The 18,370-nt window shown below is 42.1% G+C and overlaps 1 protein-coding gene across 30 annotated transcripts in view; it reads left to right on the top strand.

Annotated features, from left to right (window-relative positions):
- The first annotated feature begins 381 nt into the window (after nt 1-381).
- AOPEP (aminopeptidase O (putative)) overlaps nt 382-18,370 on the top strand; it is a 377,169-nt gene continuing 359,180 nt past the window's right edge. For 29 of the 30 annotated variants that reach the window (XR_011431756.1, XR_011431755.1, XR_011431757.1 and 26 more), the window contains exon 1: nt 386-483. The gene's annotated coding sequence lies outside the window, so the exon portion shown is untranslated. Of the gene's footprint in view, nt 484-18,370 lie in introns of all 30 variants that reach the window. The other variant, XM_023627652.2, reaches the window with a different exon arrangement.

Genomic DNA, 18,370 nt, shown 5'->3' with positions numbered 1-18,370 from the left:
AATCTCCATGCGGGTAGGCACAGTGTCTCTTTTGTTTATCGCTGTACCCTAGATTCTGTAACAGGGTTTTCCTGGTGCACAGTAGGACTTGAATAAATTGTGGTGGAACAAATGAGTATGTAAACAACAGTAATAGCAGAGGCAGAGTAAAGCAAGGAATAGAAAAGGCACTTTTGTATTTCAATTACATTTTTTTTAATTAAGTGTCCACAAGATTTTGCAATTAGGAGTATTTTGTTTGGTAACAGGGCAGCCCTACAACACCCCAAACAAATGAGGCTCTTGGCGCGGTCCCAGGCCCGCCGCAGCCCCGCGCCTGCGCAGACCTCCCCGCAGCGGCCCAGCCCAGCTCCTCCCAAGGGGGCGGGCCAGGCAGACGGCGGCCGGGCGCGCGTGGATGACGTCACTCTGCGCGTGCCCGGGTAGCCCGTGGTAACCCCAAGTCTGCGGAAGTGGAGACCGGTGGGCAGGCGGCTGAGACAGGTAACCTGTGCGCTCCCTGTTGGGTCTCTGCCTTTCTCTCCTTCTTCGCCAGGATGGCTGCGGGGACAGCAGCGTCCCGATCTGAAGGCGACCGAGAACGCGCCCCTACCCTCGTCTTTCTTCGGTCGGCCGGGTACACATTCCCCTCAGTCCATCCATCCTGAGGCTAAACCGGTCCTTCCTGGGGACTTGGCTGAGTGGCCACTTCTGTCCGCCTGCGCTCTCGGGGTGGCGTTCGGCTCCGACTCTCCTCTCCCCCGGGGCAGACCCTTCCTCAGCCTACAGTTGCCGCCGCCTTCCTCTCTTGCTTCCCGGCCCACGTGGCCCTCCCCTCTCCGCTCCTAGCCCCACAGGGCTCATCTCTAGGCTTGTTTACGGAGGGAACAGTTTCCGATGCTGTTCATTTTCTCTCGCAGTGAAACCCATCCACCTCCCATCTCCCCGAGGATCCTTACTGGGAGCACCAAGTTTTGAGTTTTGGTGTCTCTAAAGAACATTTCGTTCTTTGTCGGTCTGGAGTTTTGCTCATTAACGCATGTATTTTTTGCAAAGGGAGGGGTGCAGTAATGTGAAAATCTGTTGTGATAATAGATGATCTAACATGGGGTCTAATCAACTGTTGAGATGGGTGGAACAGTTACAACGTTTCATTAAAATGGTCCTTCTTCTTGGATTTCTTTTTGGTTTTCAAGCAGTGATGACAATTATCCTTGCCCAGTTAGCCATCAAAACAAATAAGTAACAGAACCCCACTAGCAATGTTAGGACCCCCCGAAAAATAATAGGATTCATATTGTTGATAAAGGAATACAGATTGTTAACAAATCCAACCAGAATAGATATGGGAGGAAAAGCAGGATTCTGAAATCTTTTATCTGATTGATGGTTTGGTTTTGTATTTTATTTTACTTTTACTATGTTCCTTTTCTTTTGAGGAAGATTAGCCCTGAGCTAACATCTGCTGCCATACTCTTTTTGCTGAGGAAGACTGTCCCTGAGCTAACATCCGTGCCTGTCCTCCTCTGCTTTATATGTGGGCTGCCTGGCACAGCATGGCTTGATAAGCAGTGCATAAGTTGGTGCCTGGGATCAGAACCGGTGAACCCTGGGCTGCTGAAGTGGAGCTCATGCACTTAACCACTACACCACCAGGCCAGCCCATTACATTTCATTTGTGAATAGTACATACCCTACTTCATATAATTCTGAGAAGCTTGTGAATGACTTGCTCATTGCTAAGATTGGGTTCTTCTTATATTTGAGGGACAAAGTGTAATAAGGTTAGGGAGTAACAGTAGTTGCCCTTTGTTGACCTTCTGCTGTATCACAGGGACTGTGTTCAACATGTTGCATGTGGTTTCTCCTTAGCTTACGCAACAACCTTATGAATTAGGAATTATTATTATTATTATTTTAAATTAAAATTTTTTATTGAGGTGTAATTGATATATAACATTATGTTAGTTTCAAGTGTACAACATAATGCTTTGGTATCTGTATATATTGTGAAGTGAGCACCACAATAAGTCTAGTTAACATCAGTCACAATATATAGCTACAAAATTTTTTTTCTTGTGATGGGAACTTTTAAGTTCTACTCTGTTAACAACTTTCCAATATACAATACAGTATTATTAACTATAGTCACCATGGTGTACGTTAGATCCCCATGTTTTATTTATTTTATAACTGGAAGTTTTCACCTTTTGACACCTCAGACCCCCCACCCCTCTGGCAACCACCAATTCCTTCTCTGTTTGTATGACATCATTTTTTTTTTAGATCCTACATATGAGTGAGATCTTGCAGTATTTCTCTGTCTGACCTATTTCGTTAGCATAATGCCCTTAAGGTCCATCCATTTTGTCACAAATGGCAAGATTTCATTCTTTTTTATGGCTGAATAATATTCCATTGTGTATGCATACCACATTTTCTTTGTCTATTCATCCGTCAGTAGGCACTTCTCAGTTTACAGAGAGGGAAACTAAGGTTCAATTATGTGAAATTAACTTGCCAAAAATTCTTAGTAACTAAATGGTGGAGCCAGGCTTTAAGTTCAGGTCTGTATATGACTTCAAAGTCTGTACTTTTTTTTTCTTTTTTTGAGGAAGATTAGCCTTGAGCTAACATCTACCACCAATCCTCCTCGTTTTGCTGGACAAGATTGGCCCTGAGCTAACATCCGTGCTCATCTTCCTCTGCTTTATATGTGGGATGCCTGCCACGGCATAGCTTCGTAAGTGATGTGTAGGTCTGCACCTGGGATCTGAACCTGTGAACCCCAGGCCACCAAAGTGGAGTGTGAACTTAACTGCTCTGCCACTGGGCTGTCCCCTGTACTTTTTTTTTTTTTTAAATAACTCTACTATTAATGATCAAATTCTAGGCTTTTTACAATAGTCACATAATTCTGAGTGAACATGATTGTTCACTCATCTATTCAAATGATTTGACACTTTCTAATATCTTTAATATTAAGTTCTCATGTACCCAGAGTTAAAACATGTAGAAAGCTTAATTTATGCTCTACCTACACACATACCTTCCTTATTTTTGAGAATGAGATAAATGGCAGATAGGATTGCTCAGGATGACTCTTTTGTTTGGGGCCCTCAGGGAAGGAGTAGTTTTGGATAGTTGGAATTTTTACCCCTGGGGCCAGCCCTGTGGCCGAGTGGTTGAGTTCTCGCTCCGCCTTGGCTGCCCATGGTTTCACAGGTTTGGATCCTGGGCGTGGACATGACACCACTCATCAAGCCACGCTGAGGTGATGTCCCACATAGCAGAGCCAGAAGGACCTGTAACTAGAAGATGGGGGCCTTTGGGGAGAAGGAGAAATAAGAAAAAAAAAAAAGAAGATTGGTAATAGAAATAGAAATAGAAAGGGAAAATCATATTGACTGGAATCAATCATTTTGCATGGAAAATTCTTGAATGCACTTAACAATTCCTTGCCTTTTTTTTTTTTTTAAATACCTGCAGCTTCTTAATTTTACCAATTTTTTTTTCTGTCTGACCTATTTCATTAGCATAATGCCCTCAAGGTCCATCCATGTTGTTGCAAATGGCAAGATTTTGTTCTTTTTATGGGTTTGTAATATGCCATTATATATATATATATTCTGCAGTTTCTTTATCCATTCATCCATTGATGGACACTTAGGTTGTTTGCAAGTCTTGGCTATTGTAAATAGTGCTGCAATGCACTTGGAGGGGGGTGCATATAACTTTTTCTTTTTCCGGAGGAAGACTGGCCCTGAGCTAACATCTGTGCCCATCTTCCTCTACTTTATATGTGAGATGCCTGCCACAGCATGGCTTGCCAAGCGGTGCCATGTCCCCACCCGGGATCTGAACCGGCAAACCCCAGGCCGCTGAAGCAGAATGTGGTGAACCTAACTGCTGCGCCACCAGGCTGGCCTGTGCGTATAACTTTTTGAGTTAGCGTTTTCATTTTCTTCAGATAAATACCCAGAAGTGGAATAGTTGGATCGTATGGTGGTTGTATTTTTAGTTTTTGAGGAACCTCCATACTGTTTCCCATAGTGGCTGCACCAGTTTACATTCCCACGAGCAGTGTATGAGGGTTCTCTTTTCGCCGCATCCTCTCCAACACTTGTTATTTTTAGTCTTTTTGCTAATAACCATTCTAACAGGTGTGAGGTGGTGTCTCATTGCAGTTTTGATTTGCGTTTCCCTGATGATTAATGATGTAGAGCATCTTCTCATGTATTTGTTGGCCATCTTTGTGTCTTCCTTGGGAAAATGTCAATTCAGATACTCTCATTTTTTAATCAGATTGTTCGTTTTTTTTGATATTGAGTTGTATGAGTTCTTTATATATTTTGGATATTAGCCACTCGTCAGATACATGATTCGCGAATACTTTGTCGTATTCGGTAGGTTGCCTTTTCATTTTGTTAGCAGTTTCCCTGCAGAAACTTTTTAGTTTGATGTAGTCTCACTTGTTTATTTTTTGCTTTTGTTGCTTTTGATTGGTGTCAGATTAAAAAAATCATCGCCAAGATGTATGTCAAGAAGCTTACTGCCTAAGTTTTCTCCTAGGAGTTTTATGGTTTCAGGTCTTACGTTCAAGTCTTTAATCTGTTTTGAGTTAATTTTTGTGTATGGTGTGAGGTCGTGGTCCAGTTTCATACTTTTGCATGTGGCTGTCCAGATTTCCCAACACCATTCATTGAAGAGACTGTCCTTTACCCATCGTGTAGTCTTGGCTCCTTTGTCATAAATTCGTTGACTGTATGTACATGGGTTTATTTCTGGGCTCTGTTAATTAATCTGTGTGTCTGTTTTTATGTGAATTATGCCTCTTCATACTTCCTCATTCGTGTGGTGTTAACTTAATACTTAGCGATTTGCTTTGAATGTGAGCTCCTAGAAGACAGGGATGAAGATGTCAACTGAAATAACATTGTTACTGAACTGTGAGCAAAATACTGGGTAACGATGTTCAACTGGAGCTTGAGCATACGTTATAATGTTATTTTTCTTCTCACCTAATATTTAGTCTAAAAATAGTAAGGAAATTAATAATAATGATAACATCGCCTAGTATTTGTATGGTATTTACGGATGTCAGACGTTGTTCCAAGCGCTTTACCTATGAAGTAGGTACTGTCATTGTTCTGTTTTACAGATGAAGAAACTGAGGCACAGAGAAATTAAATGAATTGTTAAAATTATGATGCTGGTTGGTGGTGAAATTGGAGTTTGAACCTAGGCTCTCTGGCTCCAGAGATGGTTTATTCTAAGTTTTGAGTTGACCCTTGGGTCAATATCGACCTTGCCGTGTAAATTGTTTTACCTGCCGCATTCTTCCTGTACCCTCTCTTTTTATATGATCTTTAAAACAGAATGTTAACCTCTGAGTTTAGCAGGCAATGGAAGAGCAACTGAACCCAAACTGTCAGACGGGTAACAGGTGCCTCTCATTTGATTGCTCTGATAGCATTTTAATGGAATTCAGACTGCGTTTTCACAGCTTAGTTCCTATTATCTTTCTGTGAGAGCCTTGTCTTTGAAAAGCAGATCCTGAAACTTTCTATGATCTCATATCGCATGTATATTGTGTTGGTGTTTGACTTTAGATATTGTATGATTTCCACACTACTGTTGTGTGGGTAGAAAGAGCTTTTTCTTTCTAATGTTATTAACTGTCACAATGGTTTATGGCTCACTCATTTTGTTGCTAACTCCTTTCTCTGTGTGCTTGATTCTTGAAGAAATTATTTTGAAATAGCATTTTTATATACATAATCAATTTCATTATAATTTTTTCTTGGCTTTTTCTTTTGCTTACATTTTATTTCTTTGACACTTGCAATTTAGGTTTAGTTTTTGAAACTGATGGGAATCAGAATATGCTTGATATATTTTGGCCGCAAAGGAGACATACCAGCCTGTTTCTTTTGGCGCCAATAATATCTTGTGTATGTAGCAAGTATGGTGCATATTTGGAGGTATGAGCTGTCTGAATAATGTCTCGTAGAAATAGAACTATAGAATGAAAAGAGTTCAGAGTTCTTACATATATCGCTTTTACCCTTCATTCAGCAGCTGGGCATCTGAAACCTGGGATGATTAAATGATTTGCCTATATTCATACAGTATTAAAATCCTTTTTTTTAAAAGATTGGCACCTGAGCTAACATCTGTTCCCAATCTTTTTTTTCTTCTTCTTCTTCTCCCCAAAGACCCCCAGCACATAGTTGTATATTCTAGTTGTAGGTCCTTCTGGTTGTGCTATGTGGGACGTCACCTCAGCATGAGCAGTGCTGTGTCTGCGCCCGGGATCTGAACCGGTGAAACCCTGGGCCACCAAAGCAGAGTGCGCGAACTCAACCACTTAGCCACTGGGCTGGCCCCTAAAATCCATTTTTTAAAAAAGAATACCAATGTTCTGTGTTCTTTTGAGTCATACCTCATTGTATTTGTGTAGCATCCTTACTTGTAAAAGGAAACGCCCAAGTTTTTTCTTATATGTGCTGAGTTATCATTCTTCTTATAGTAATATGTTCTGTGTGAGAGAGAATGACCTGAATTAGACAGGTTGCAGAGAGAATGAACTGATGTGATGGATCCAAGAGATACTTAAATTAAATTGATAGGAATTTGCAATTGTTTATGTGTAGGTGAGAGTAAGAAATCTGGGATGATCCCCAGGATTCTAGGTTGGGTAACTGTGTAGATGGTGGTGTCGTTCACTAGGAAAACTTAGTTAGTCAGAGCTGGATATATGATTTGAAGTGACTAGAGCATGGGTTGCATAAGCAAGTGAGAAAGATTGAAGCTAGAGCTCAGGACACACCCACATCTAAGAAGTGGGGTAAGGAAGGGCCAAAGAGGTAGGAAGATACAGAGGAGAGAATGGTATTGCAGATAGCGAAAGAGGAGAGGATTTTCAGGAGGGTGTGGTAATCTGTGTTAATGCTCCCAAATTGAGCACTGAAAGACCTCGCCGAAGTTGATCACTAGGAAGTTGTTTGCCTCCCTTGGAGTTTTATTGGCATGGTAGGGATGTGTGCAGGGAGTCAGTGGGCTGAAAGGGAGGTGGAGTAATGGGGATAGGAGTGAAGTCTGTTCTAAGGAACTGGGCTGTGAGGAGAGAGAGAACTGAGTTGGAGATGTGGAAGGATGGAAGGAAGGGTTTTTGTTCATTTGTGATTTTTTGTTTTTCTCTAAGAAGAGATTGGAACGTTTCCTTATTTCTGAGGTGAAAAGGGCTGAGCAAGAGGAAGCAGTTGAGGTGTAGAGTATGCAGGGGACTACATGATTGAGGAAGCTGGGTCGCAGAGGGGGCCAGTGAGAGACAGTATCCAGAGCACAGGCCGTGATCAGGGTGCGCTGGGACCAGAAGCCACTTCTCTCCTGGGAGGGGTGGGGAGAAGGCTGGGGATAGATGTAAATCAGTTCATAGGATGGGGAAGGAATGTGTGGAAGTTCTTGTCTGATGGGAGCAAAGTGTCTTAAGTGAAGCAAGTAAATTTGCTGATATTGAGGGTTGATTTGGTGGAGGGAGGATTGAGGGGAATGGTAGAAGTTTAGCATGGTCAAAACTACAGAAAATAAGCTGGGAAAAGCCAGGAGCTGAGGGGATGACTAGAGAGACGTGAAGCGTTGCCCGCCTGGTAATGCCGAGGGTCCCGCTGAGGTTGGAGTCTGTGAATATGTAGTGTCAACTATTTTGGTGCTTGTGTGATATTCGTATTGGTTTGTTTTGCTTTTGTTGAGCTCAGTACACCAAGTTTAGAGAGGGAAAATTTGAATGATTCACTTGGTTGAAGATTTGGTTTTTTAGAACAGGTGTATCAGAAGGATGAAAGGGCAAGAGAATTGAGGTTAAAATGTTCTAAGACTGATTAAAGAAATGGACCACATTATTGAAGAGGGCCAGAGAGGAGAGACTCCCAACTTCAGAAACATTGTTAATTCTCTCTTGTAGGGACTGTCCTGTGCGTTGTAGCAGAGCACCCCTGGCTTCTACCTACTAGATGCCAACAGCAGGTCCCCCCAGTTGTGACAATCAGAAATTCCTCCAGACATTGCCATATGTCCTCTGAGCGGCAGGATCACCCCTGATTGGAACTGCTGCCTAGAGTCAGAAGGAGCTGATGGATTGGCGATAGTGGAAAAGACGAGGGCCTGGAGTCTCAAAGACATAAGTCAAAGGATTGGCAAGTAAGCAAGGGAAAGAGTAGGGAGAACAGGGGGCCGTGTTCTGAAATTGGACCGTGGAAATTAGCTGTTTCAGAGGTGTGGCTGTTCCAAGGAATGAAAATGGCAAGAACGAACCATTGGTTTGCTGAGTGGAGTGAAGGCGAAGGTTGTTGGCACTGAGTAGGTGATTTTGGGAGAGAGAGAAAGTAGCTAGCCTGTGGTTATGGAGCAAGTTGGAAAAGCAGCCATGAGGTGAAAGCAGAACCAAGACTTTCTAGATTTTCCTTACTCTCCCCATTAATCGTTTCTCAACTCTTTTCCTAACATTACCGCTTCCCTGAACTTGTACCTGCCTCCTGTAGTGTTTTAAAAAGTCATGGAATTTATCTAGCTTATTTTCTGTAGTATTTTTTAGGTGAGTAGTTCTTTTTCGTTTCTTTCTCAGTATTTTCTTGATCTGATTTTGTGATCCTTTACCTCAAAGTATACTACTTTTCAAGAGACTCCGGTTCTGTGCTGTGTGACCTAAGTTCAGAGCGTGTTTCTTGCATTCAGGCATCTCGTGAAGTCTGCTGTCTTTGGCAGGAGAAATGGCCACACAGCCTTAACTCTTACAGCCTCTTAGAAGTATTCTTTCCCCCTGCCTTTGCTCCCTGGACCCCTAGTTTGTTTTCTTTTGCTCTTTATTGTTTCATATTTGTTTTTAACGTATAATTATATGTATGTACAGTGTTAGTTGAGAAGTACTTGCTGTGGACTCAGTATGCAGGCCACACACTGCTGGTAGATCATGCCTGTAAACGCTCTTTCCTGTGTACATTATGCCTTTAGATGCTCATACTTCCAGGGGAACTTGTTTTTTTTACCTTGTCTTAATGAACTTACCCTACATTGTTCATCAAGAAAAAATGGGTACTAACTCCCACCCCTTTTACAAAGCATTAAAAAAAAATCTCCACAGGTACAAGCTGACCGAGGTTTTATTATTATATCACGTGTTGTTATTGCAAAATGGGAAGTAGGTGGCATTAAAAGCCATGACATTGTCACTTGATTTTCATACAAATTATTTTTTGTGGAAGCTGATCTATTTGATACCGGGTAAAAAGCAGCTTCTGGTATTAGTGATTAACAATGATATTTTGTTTATTTATTTATTTATGTATTTGAGGAAGATTAGCCCTGAGCTAACTGCTGCCAATCCTCCTCTTTTTGCTGAGGAAGACTGGCCCTGAGCTAACATCCATGCCCATCTTCCTCTGCTTTATACGTGGGACGCCTACTACAGCATGGCTTTTTGCCAAGTGGTGCCGTGTCCGCACCCGGGATCCAAACCGGCGAACCCCAGGCCACCTAGAAGCGGAACGTGCGAACTTAACTGCTGCGCCACCAGGCCGGCCCCTAACAATGGTATTTTATGACCTTGTTTCCATACTTAAGTATGAGGATTTCTAAGAAGATTAATTTATTACCTCAATGAAGAATGAGAACCAATTTTTCACATGGACCTGATTTGTTTTGGTGTTTAGGATCTAGCACCTCAAAGAATGGACATTCATGCTAAGCGTAGAAAGCATGCTAAAAGACAACACTTTGTCAGAGAAGTTGTGCTTTAAAAAGCAGCGTCAGCGCTGCATCCCCTCAGTTGCTCTCTCTTGGCAGACGACACTCAGGGAGTGCTGTGTTCAGTCTGCAGCCACGCTCAGTACTTGGACAGATCTAAGCTTCCTCAGTGGTCACCCTGGAGCGGATGCATGCCTAGGGACTTCGACTATTGTTTCTAACAAATCTTTTCGATTTGGAACATGGCTTAACGTCTTTTCTAATAGAGTGTTTTAGGTTCTGCTAATACCATGGTTACAGTGTATGTTGTGTTTAGTCGTTTACTTACAATGATTTAAGAAAGTCGTATTTTTTTTACAGTACATGGTAAATTATTAATGTTATACAGTATTTGCAACATTTAACTAGCTTGTGGCCAACACTTTAAAAACTTCCTTCTCCACTGGTGTAGTTGTGTATTTGTTCTTTGGCTTACACTTTTTCGTTAAGCGTGTATCGAAGTCTCAAAGAAAAACAAACTATTTAATCTTACCTTTAAAACTTCCTAATTAATTTTAACATGATCCCCAAATTAAGTGATAGTTATATGTTCGAATTTAAAAGACAGTTGAGCTCCTGAAGATCTTTTCAAGATATTTAAGCTATATCAAATGCACTTTCTTATCTTGTTCCCAAATCCCTTCCAATTTCTAGAAATTTGTTGAAATCTTTTCTTGGGAAGGATGAACTGAATACTTGTTCATTTCACCACTTAGAACCTGATGCTGGGAGACTATTTTAACCCTTGATGAGATGGATTTGAAAGCCATTTAGAGAGAATGGGACATGTATTTGTAGTGTGCAAATTCTGAACCTATCTCTGAATGGAGAAATCTGTGTTATATGTTTATTCCCACAAAGGACCAGAATGTAAATATTGAGATCTGAATGCTTCTGATATTTCTAGAGAATCCCTGAGTTTATAGTTGACCTCATTGTGCCTCTAGATGCAGTACTCTTTGCTGAGTTGTCTGTACAGCTGTAGCCCTGTGACAATCACCAAATAAATCACTAAATGGAGGGAGCCTGTCTTGATTTCTGGCTAAAGGAAGTGTACATCCTTAAGACAGGAACAGAGGGACCTCTTGCCCTTCCTACAGCTTTCCTGCTGTAGGAAGTATAGTTTCCTATGGAGGACAGGCTGTTGATGTAGGGGAGGAAGTGGGGGCTGTAGGATCAGGCAGAGGCCAGGATTAGGGGGAGGGATAGAAAGGGTGTTTATCCCTGGAGCTGCCAAGAAAGGACAAGCTTATCACCCACCTATAAGTTTTGAATGATGGGAACTTTCTGAAAATACTCAGTGGCAAGAGTCCTACACAAGAAGCCCTACAGCAAGCAGAGCATTTGCCAGTTGGAGCCATTTTTTAGCATCATTGAACTCCATAGTGAATACTAAATGGTGCTGGTTGGGAGGAGACCAGAGTTAGATCAAGCCAATGGTTCTCAAAATCTGGCCTCTGGACCAGCAGTATTAGTATCACCTGGAACTTGTTAGAAATGCAAATTCCTGGAGCCCAGTAGTTTGTGTTTTAACAAGATCTTCAGATGATTCTTAGTGCACATCAAGTTTGAAAACCACTGGCGTAGGAAATTCAAGTGGTTGAGAGCCATTTTGCCTAATTGTGGTGGCAAAGTCACAGTGTTGGGAAGGAATGAGTGAAAACTTCATTGCATGCTGGGACATCCTTTAATCCTTATGTAGGGATGGCCTTCCTCTTACAGATTATGCTGTGTTTCAAGTTGAAGGGCAGAAGAGATACTGGTGTCTTCACTGTAGATATGAGTAACAGGTAACACTTCTCTTATAGGTAGAGAATACCCCCATTCATGGCTGCAATTCACTCTGGAATCTAAATTCTACCAGACTGTAGTGGGAAAGAGCTTTTCACCTTGTCTCCTTTTCCATTTTAAATACTTATTTCCTTGATTCTTTCTTTTTTTTTATTATTATTTTATATATCCAATGACCTGTGAGAATCCTGTGTCCATGGCTTTATGATAGCAAAAGTTGGTTCCAGTAGCTAAGCGGCTCAGAAGCATTGGGGTATGTAAGAATTACCTGGACCTCTTCTTTATTTATTTACGTATCTTGGTGAGGAAGATTTGCCCTGAGCTGACATTTGTTGCCAATCTTCCTCTTTTTTTTTTTAGCTTGAGAAAGACTATCCCTGAGCTAACACCTGTGCCGGTCTTCCTCTATTTTGTACGTGGGTCATTGCCCCAGCATGGCTGACGAGTGGTGTAGGTCCATGCCCGAGATCTGAACCCATGAACCAGGATCAGAGCTGCCAAAGTGGAGTGCATTGAGCTCAGCCACTGTGCCACGGGGCTGGACCTGGACATCTCATTTAAAATGTGGATTATTGGCCCCTATCCCTGGAGATTCTGATTTCATAGATCTGACATAGTGTCCAAGAATCTGGATTTTCAACAAGTACCACGCCCACCAGCCTGCCCTTTCCCAGTTGATTCTGGTGTGTGTGGTCCTCACACCACACTTTGAGAAACACTGTGCTAGACACTAACACATTGCTAGTAGCTGCCTGAATGTTTAGTACTCCCTGGGAAGTTGTACAGAGATGCTTGGGATAAAATTCTTTGAGAAATCATGAGTAGTCTCCCTAGGTTAAAAATGCCCCTGAAGACCACTTTGACAGTGTAATATAATAACACAAAAACCAGGGGCCGGCTCCATGGCTGAGTGGTTAAGTTGGCGTGCTCCGCTGTGGCGGCCCAGGGTTCGGATCCTGGGCGCTGACATGGCACCGCTCATCACGCCACGTTGAGGCAGCATCCCACATCCCACAACTAGAAGGACCTGCAACTAAGATATACAGCTTTGTACATGGGGGGTTTGGGGAGATAAAGCAGAAAAAAAAAAATATTGGCAACAGTTGTTAGCCCAGGTGCCAATCTTTAAAGAAAGAAAAAAAACCAATCAGACTTAAACATTTTGTAGTTATAGTATAATTATAGTTAGTATAGTTTTAGTTAGTAAAATATAGTATAATTATGTAGTATAATTAATATTTTTGGAATAATCTTTAGAAAGCTTATCTTTACAGTTATGGAACTACATATTAAAGCTTCACACAGTCAAAGAATAATTAACTTCAGAAAATACGGGGAAAGTATATCTTTTCACAGTCCCCGACCCATGTGCTAGAAGCCTAAAAGGCATCAAGAATGTTAAGAAAATACTCTGTCCACGAGCCTACAGGCTCATACCCTCAGTCCACTGTCAGGAGCAGGAGCTGATTTATCTGAAATGATTTATGATTTTTTCCTGCATAGAACTATAAAAAAATTGTTATATCTAGCTTTCAGAAAAATGATTAATGAGGGCAGGAAGCATTTCTCTCTCTTTTTTTCTGTTTTCTTTAGAGAGCGCCTCCAGTTACTGTCTCTCCCTGTGCCTTGCTACTCCAGGATTCAGTTAGGGCTCCTTGACATGGATCAGAACAAAGACAGTGGCATGTTCTTGTTTCACCTCCTTAGGATGGATAACTACCACAGAGGTAGCTGTTCCCTCTTTTCAGTGGGATAAGGAAGTGAAAAAGAGAGCAGTTAAATGTTCCAGTGTCTGCACTGTGATTTTTTTTTCAAGGGAGGGTTGTGTAATGCTATGCCCCTTCAGGAGTAGGGGTAAGCTCCTCTTAGGAAGCTGTTTCAAACCACCCACGGTACTAATATGTATCGATTTCCCTAAAAGTAGAATACACTTAGAAAGGGAGAATGGGAATAGTGGAAAAGAAACTAAATCTCCATCTGTCAAAAGAAACTCAATAATGCCAAAAATGCATAACTCAAAAAATAACAGCATAAGGCTATTTTTTAGTAATATGGAGGTTGTGACAGGGCTGGTGGCCCCTCCTTTAATTGGCCCTAAGGAGTGAGTGGATCTAGGGTTCAGAAGAGGGCATGGCAGAAGTCAGCTGTTTTTTATTATCAACTTTTTAGTACTACTTAATTTTATTTTTAACAGTGTGTATGTTCTTTTGCTTAAAATGAGAAATAATTAGGGGCCAGCCCCGTGGCTGAGTGGTTAAAGTTCCATGTGCTCTGCTCAGGTGGCCTGGGTTTGAGTGTTTGGATCTTGGGTATGGACCTACCCCGCTCATCAGCCATGCTGTGGAGGTGTCCCACATACAAAGTAGAGGAAGATTGGCACGGATGTTAGCTCAGGACGAATCTTCTTAGCAAAAACAAAAAACAAAATAACTAAATTTGAAAATATGGATGTTCTGTACAGAGTTTGGTGTTTTTGAGTAAAGTTTGACTTTTTTAGTTCAATTTTCTAGTGAAGGGCAGAGCTGAAGGAGGCTTTTCAGGATAATTAAGCCAATTAAATATGGAAACAGCCCTTTAATTAATTAATCAACCAATCTAACTGTTGGTATTGTAAGCACCACATAGACCCAAGAGTAAGGTCGCCAGATTTAGCAAACAAAAATAACTATGTCCCATGCAGTATTTGAGACATACTTATACCAAAGTATTATTCGTTGTTTATCTGAAATTCAAATTCAACTTGGCATTGTGTATTTTATCTAACAGCTGTATCCAAGAAATACTTAATTTGTGAAAATTATTAGAATGGAACTGTCTCATTCAACTTAGGGGTATGTGATCTAATGCACTTTGCTGTGCTTTTTTTTTTTAATTGGTTTTTTAATTTTAATTTTTTTTTTTTAAAATATTGGTACCTGAGCTAACATCTGTTGCCAATCTCCTTTTCTTTTTTTTTTCTTCTTCTTCTCCCCAAAGCCCCCCAGTACATAGTTGTATATTCTAGTTGTAGATCCTTCTGGTTGTGCTATGTGGGACGCTGCCTCAGCATGGCCTGATGAGTGGTGCTAGGTCTGCACCCAGGATCTGAACTGGCGAAACCCTGGGCCCCCGAAGCGAGCGCATGAACTTAACTATTTGGCCAGAGGGCGGCCCCTCTGCTGTGCTTTTAATGGGCAGTTTTTGACCTAGGATTGAACTTTGCTTCATCAATAGAGTGAAGTCCTAAGAGTCTAGGATCTGGAGCCAGACCATATGAATCTAAATTTCACCCTTCCATCTAGTAACTGCAAGCTTAGGGAAGTATCTTAACCTCTCTGGGCCTCAATTTACTCATCTGTAAAATGGAAATGATAGACCTACCTTATAGGATAGTGAGGAGAAAATGCAATAATGACTTAATGTGCCTAGCCTGTCTCATACCAAGCACCCAATAGATGTTAGATGCAGTTGCTAATTGTTGCTGATGCTAGTGTATAAAGGTCAAGTGCTTTCTCAAAGATTTCTGAATAGCCCGGAAGAGTTCTGAGTTGACTGAATCCCCACAGGGGAAAGACTCTGGTCTAGTTGGTTTCTGTAAGGTGTTCTAGATGCGTGTTGCTTGCTTAGGGCTGACATGTTGAAGCGAAGTTTTGCATCAATGGGATTCTCTTGGCCTGCCATTGTATGGATCTGTTCCCCATCTTGTTCCCTGATGGGGTGGGAGGTCTCTGGCATTTTTTCAAAGGAGCATTACCAAATGTGCAGATTATATTCCGTAGGAACATCAGGGCACTGTGAAAGATTACACCACCTTATGCTGTAGGAGAAAAGAAGTACTTTGTCTCAAGGGAGATAAAGAAAAGGACAAGAAAAAATTTTAAATTAATGGGCTGACCAAGTGGCCTATATCTAAATCTCCATGAGTGTCATGAAACGATATTCAGTTTTCTATGATTGAGGTATCCATGCCACAAGTGTCCACTAAGCGTTTGTTCACCTGGTTAGCTTTGTCCAGGAGCGAGTGTTTCATCACTAAGATCGCTTCTCAAATCTGGGTCCGGTTCTTCATGCTGTTTTCCTGTCATCAGGTTGTAGGAGCTCATCCTCATTTTCCCTCTTCTTAGAATTGCCTCCACCTCCTCCTCTCCTGGGATTTTGTTTTTCCCAAGACTGGCTACGGACTGGCCACACTTGCCTTAGCTTTCACCTTTGTTTATTGCCCCTACGGTTGTCTTCACACTCTTTTGAGGTTAGGGATTTTATTGCTAATCCTTATGGAAAAAATAGAAAAGGCCTAACAAAAGTAGCATTGTTTAAAGATTTGTAGCTTTTACAATCATGGGTACCAATTCAGAGCTAAGACAGTAACTGCTAAAATTGGAACCGGAAGACAAGATGGGCTTCCTTCTTCCTTCTGCTGAGCGTGAAGCTCAGCAAACCTCTTCTTGCTCTATGTACTGCTCCTCTGTCTCTTCTAACTCCCTGGAAGATCCTTCTTTCCAGCACCAGTGGAGATTGTGAAATCAAGAAAGAGCCCTAAGAATCCTCCCCGGTCTCAAGTGTGCAGTTTGTGTTTCCAAGGACCTCCAGATAGGATGATTCTCTGTTTGAAAATATAACTGGGATTTTGTTTTAATTAGGTATGATAAAATGACAGACATGGAGACAAACTACCCTTGAAAGAAAAGTTTATAGTTTTACAGTTCCCAAGACACCGGGGCATGCCATGCAGAGTCACACGTGGAAAGCACCAGGGTTGGTCAGGAGGCAGAAGGAGCAAGGAGAAAGCATTGGCACCGAGCTTTGGTTGTGGTTTCTGGAGAAAAGTCAAGGCAGGGCAGGACAGGGTAGGGAGTCTTAGGATTGGCTAGTTTGAATAGTTTCGGAGGGCTCTGGGCTATGGAGGTGTCCCTGGTTGTCTGGTATTTTGCCTTGGGTGATTTAGGATGGGAGAATATTGGCTTGGCATGTGAGAGTTAGATAAAGGAGGTAGTTGAGGGTATGGACTCTGGATTGGTTGCTTTGCGTGTTAGCTAGTTCTGGAAGGGGTTGTCTCTCCAGGATCAGCAAGGCCCCAAGATGCCGAAGTTTCGTAAAATACAGAAAATAATAACATGATTAATACATACCCTTTCCAGTAGAACTGTGTTTATCACAGAGGTGGTTCTTTAGGGGGCATTTTCTTAATGATACCAAGAATGATAAAGTGGCTCCTTGTACCCCAGGAGTTTCCAGTCTAGCTTAGTAGATAAAGCCTGCAGACATGAAACAGTGACTGGTTGTGGACGGCACAAGATGATGTGCCAGAAGGACCCTCGCAGTGTAATGGAAGTTCAGTGAGGAGACACTGCAGTGTCTTAGGTGCAGCGGAGGGCAGTGGTTGAGAGAATGGTCTTTGAAGTCAGCCTGCTAGGTCCATCTGGCTTTACCATGTGTTAGCTGTGGAACCTTGAGCAAGTTATTCAGTCCCTGAGTTTTAGTTTCCTCGCCTGTAAAATGAGTTTAATAATACACACCTCATAGAGTTATTGTGAGTCTAAATGAGTTAATACATTGAAAATGCTTAGAACAAAGTCTAGCACCCACCGAGTATTCAGTAACTATTAGCTGTTATTAGGGTTGTGGAGGAAAGTTTAGTGGAGTGGACAGAATTGACCTTTAAGGAGAAGAGGGAGAGGACGTGGGGCAGGGGAGGAAAAGGAGCCCGGCAAATTCAGGTGAAAGAGGTTGATCTGGTAGGGTAAGTTTGGAAAAATAGGTTGGTCAGAGCTTTGGATTCTAAGGAATTTGCATTTTTTCTTGAAACTGTAGGGGAGGAGGACGTTTCCTCTCCCCAAATGTGGGTTCGTCTGGCTGGAGAACGAATTAAATTCACATGAGACAGAATAGCAAGAGAAAATTAAACAAAGCTTTATGAGGAACCTTGGCCCGGGGCCTTTCTTCCCGAAGGAAGAAAGGGCACCGAAGAAGTGGGGTGCACATAGTGGTTATATACCCCCAAACAAGGTGTTTCACATGTGATTGAAATGTCCCTTTTACAATAGTCACGAGGCCGCTCTGTCAGCACAGAACTCGATGGAAACGACAGATAGGTCTGCTGTCCCAGTGAACACCGCGGGGTGGCAGGTGTGTTGCCTCGGGCTGGGGGTGGGGGGTTGTGGGGGGCGGGTCACAGATGAGTGCCGCAATCAGTTCCCAGCCTAAAGAAAGATGCTTAATCTTTAAGAAATGCCAGCGTTGGGAGGGGGAGGGAAGTTAGTTACAGGAGGTTACCAGACTAGCACAATAAAATGTAGATTTTAAGTCCTTGCCTTTGGTATTGATTAAGAACTTTTAGAGAGAAGGTCACCTCCTTTCTTCTTCCTGGTACAGAGAGGGAGGCAGCTTTTACAGACAGAGATTTACCTTACAAATGTAAATGTGTCCTAAGGAAGGGCAAGTTCCATTCCTCAGAGCCTCCTTCCCTGTCCCAGTTTATCAAAAGCAATCAGCCTCAAATAATCCTGATGCCAAAGAGACATATCTTGGGGTGGCCAATTCCAGGTCCCCACAAAACCATAGATTTGAGGCTTTTTTTTTTTTAAAGCAGGGACATGACATTAAGTTAGTGCTTCAGGAACCTTAGTCACGGTAGTATGGTTTTGGAGAGGGGGAGGCTTGGGACAGAGTGTATAAGTTAGGATAGATTTAGTTAGCAGGAGTAACAAACAACTCTAAAATCTTTGTGGTTTAAAAAAATAAAGATATATTTCTTGCTCATGCTCCATGTCTATCACAGCTCAACTGCGGTCTCTGCTTATCACAATTGTTCAGATACCCGGGCTGATAGAATAGCCAA

Source organism: Equus caballus, chromosome 23 (assembly GCF_041296265.1).
Source record: "Equus caballus isolate H_3958 breed thoroughbred chromosome 23, TB-T2T, whole genome shotgun sequence".
In the NCBI taxonomy this organism is placed as follows: domain Eukaryota; kingdom Metazoa; phylum Chordata; class Mammalia; order Perissodactyla; family Equidae; genus Equus; species Equus caballus.
This window is presented reverse-complemented; position numbering and strand designations above follow the sequence as displayed.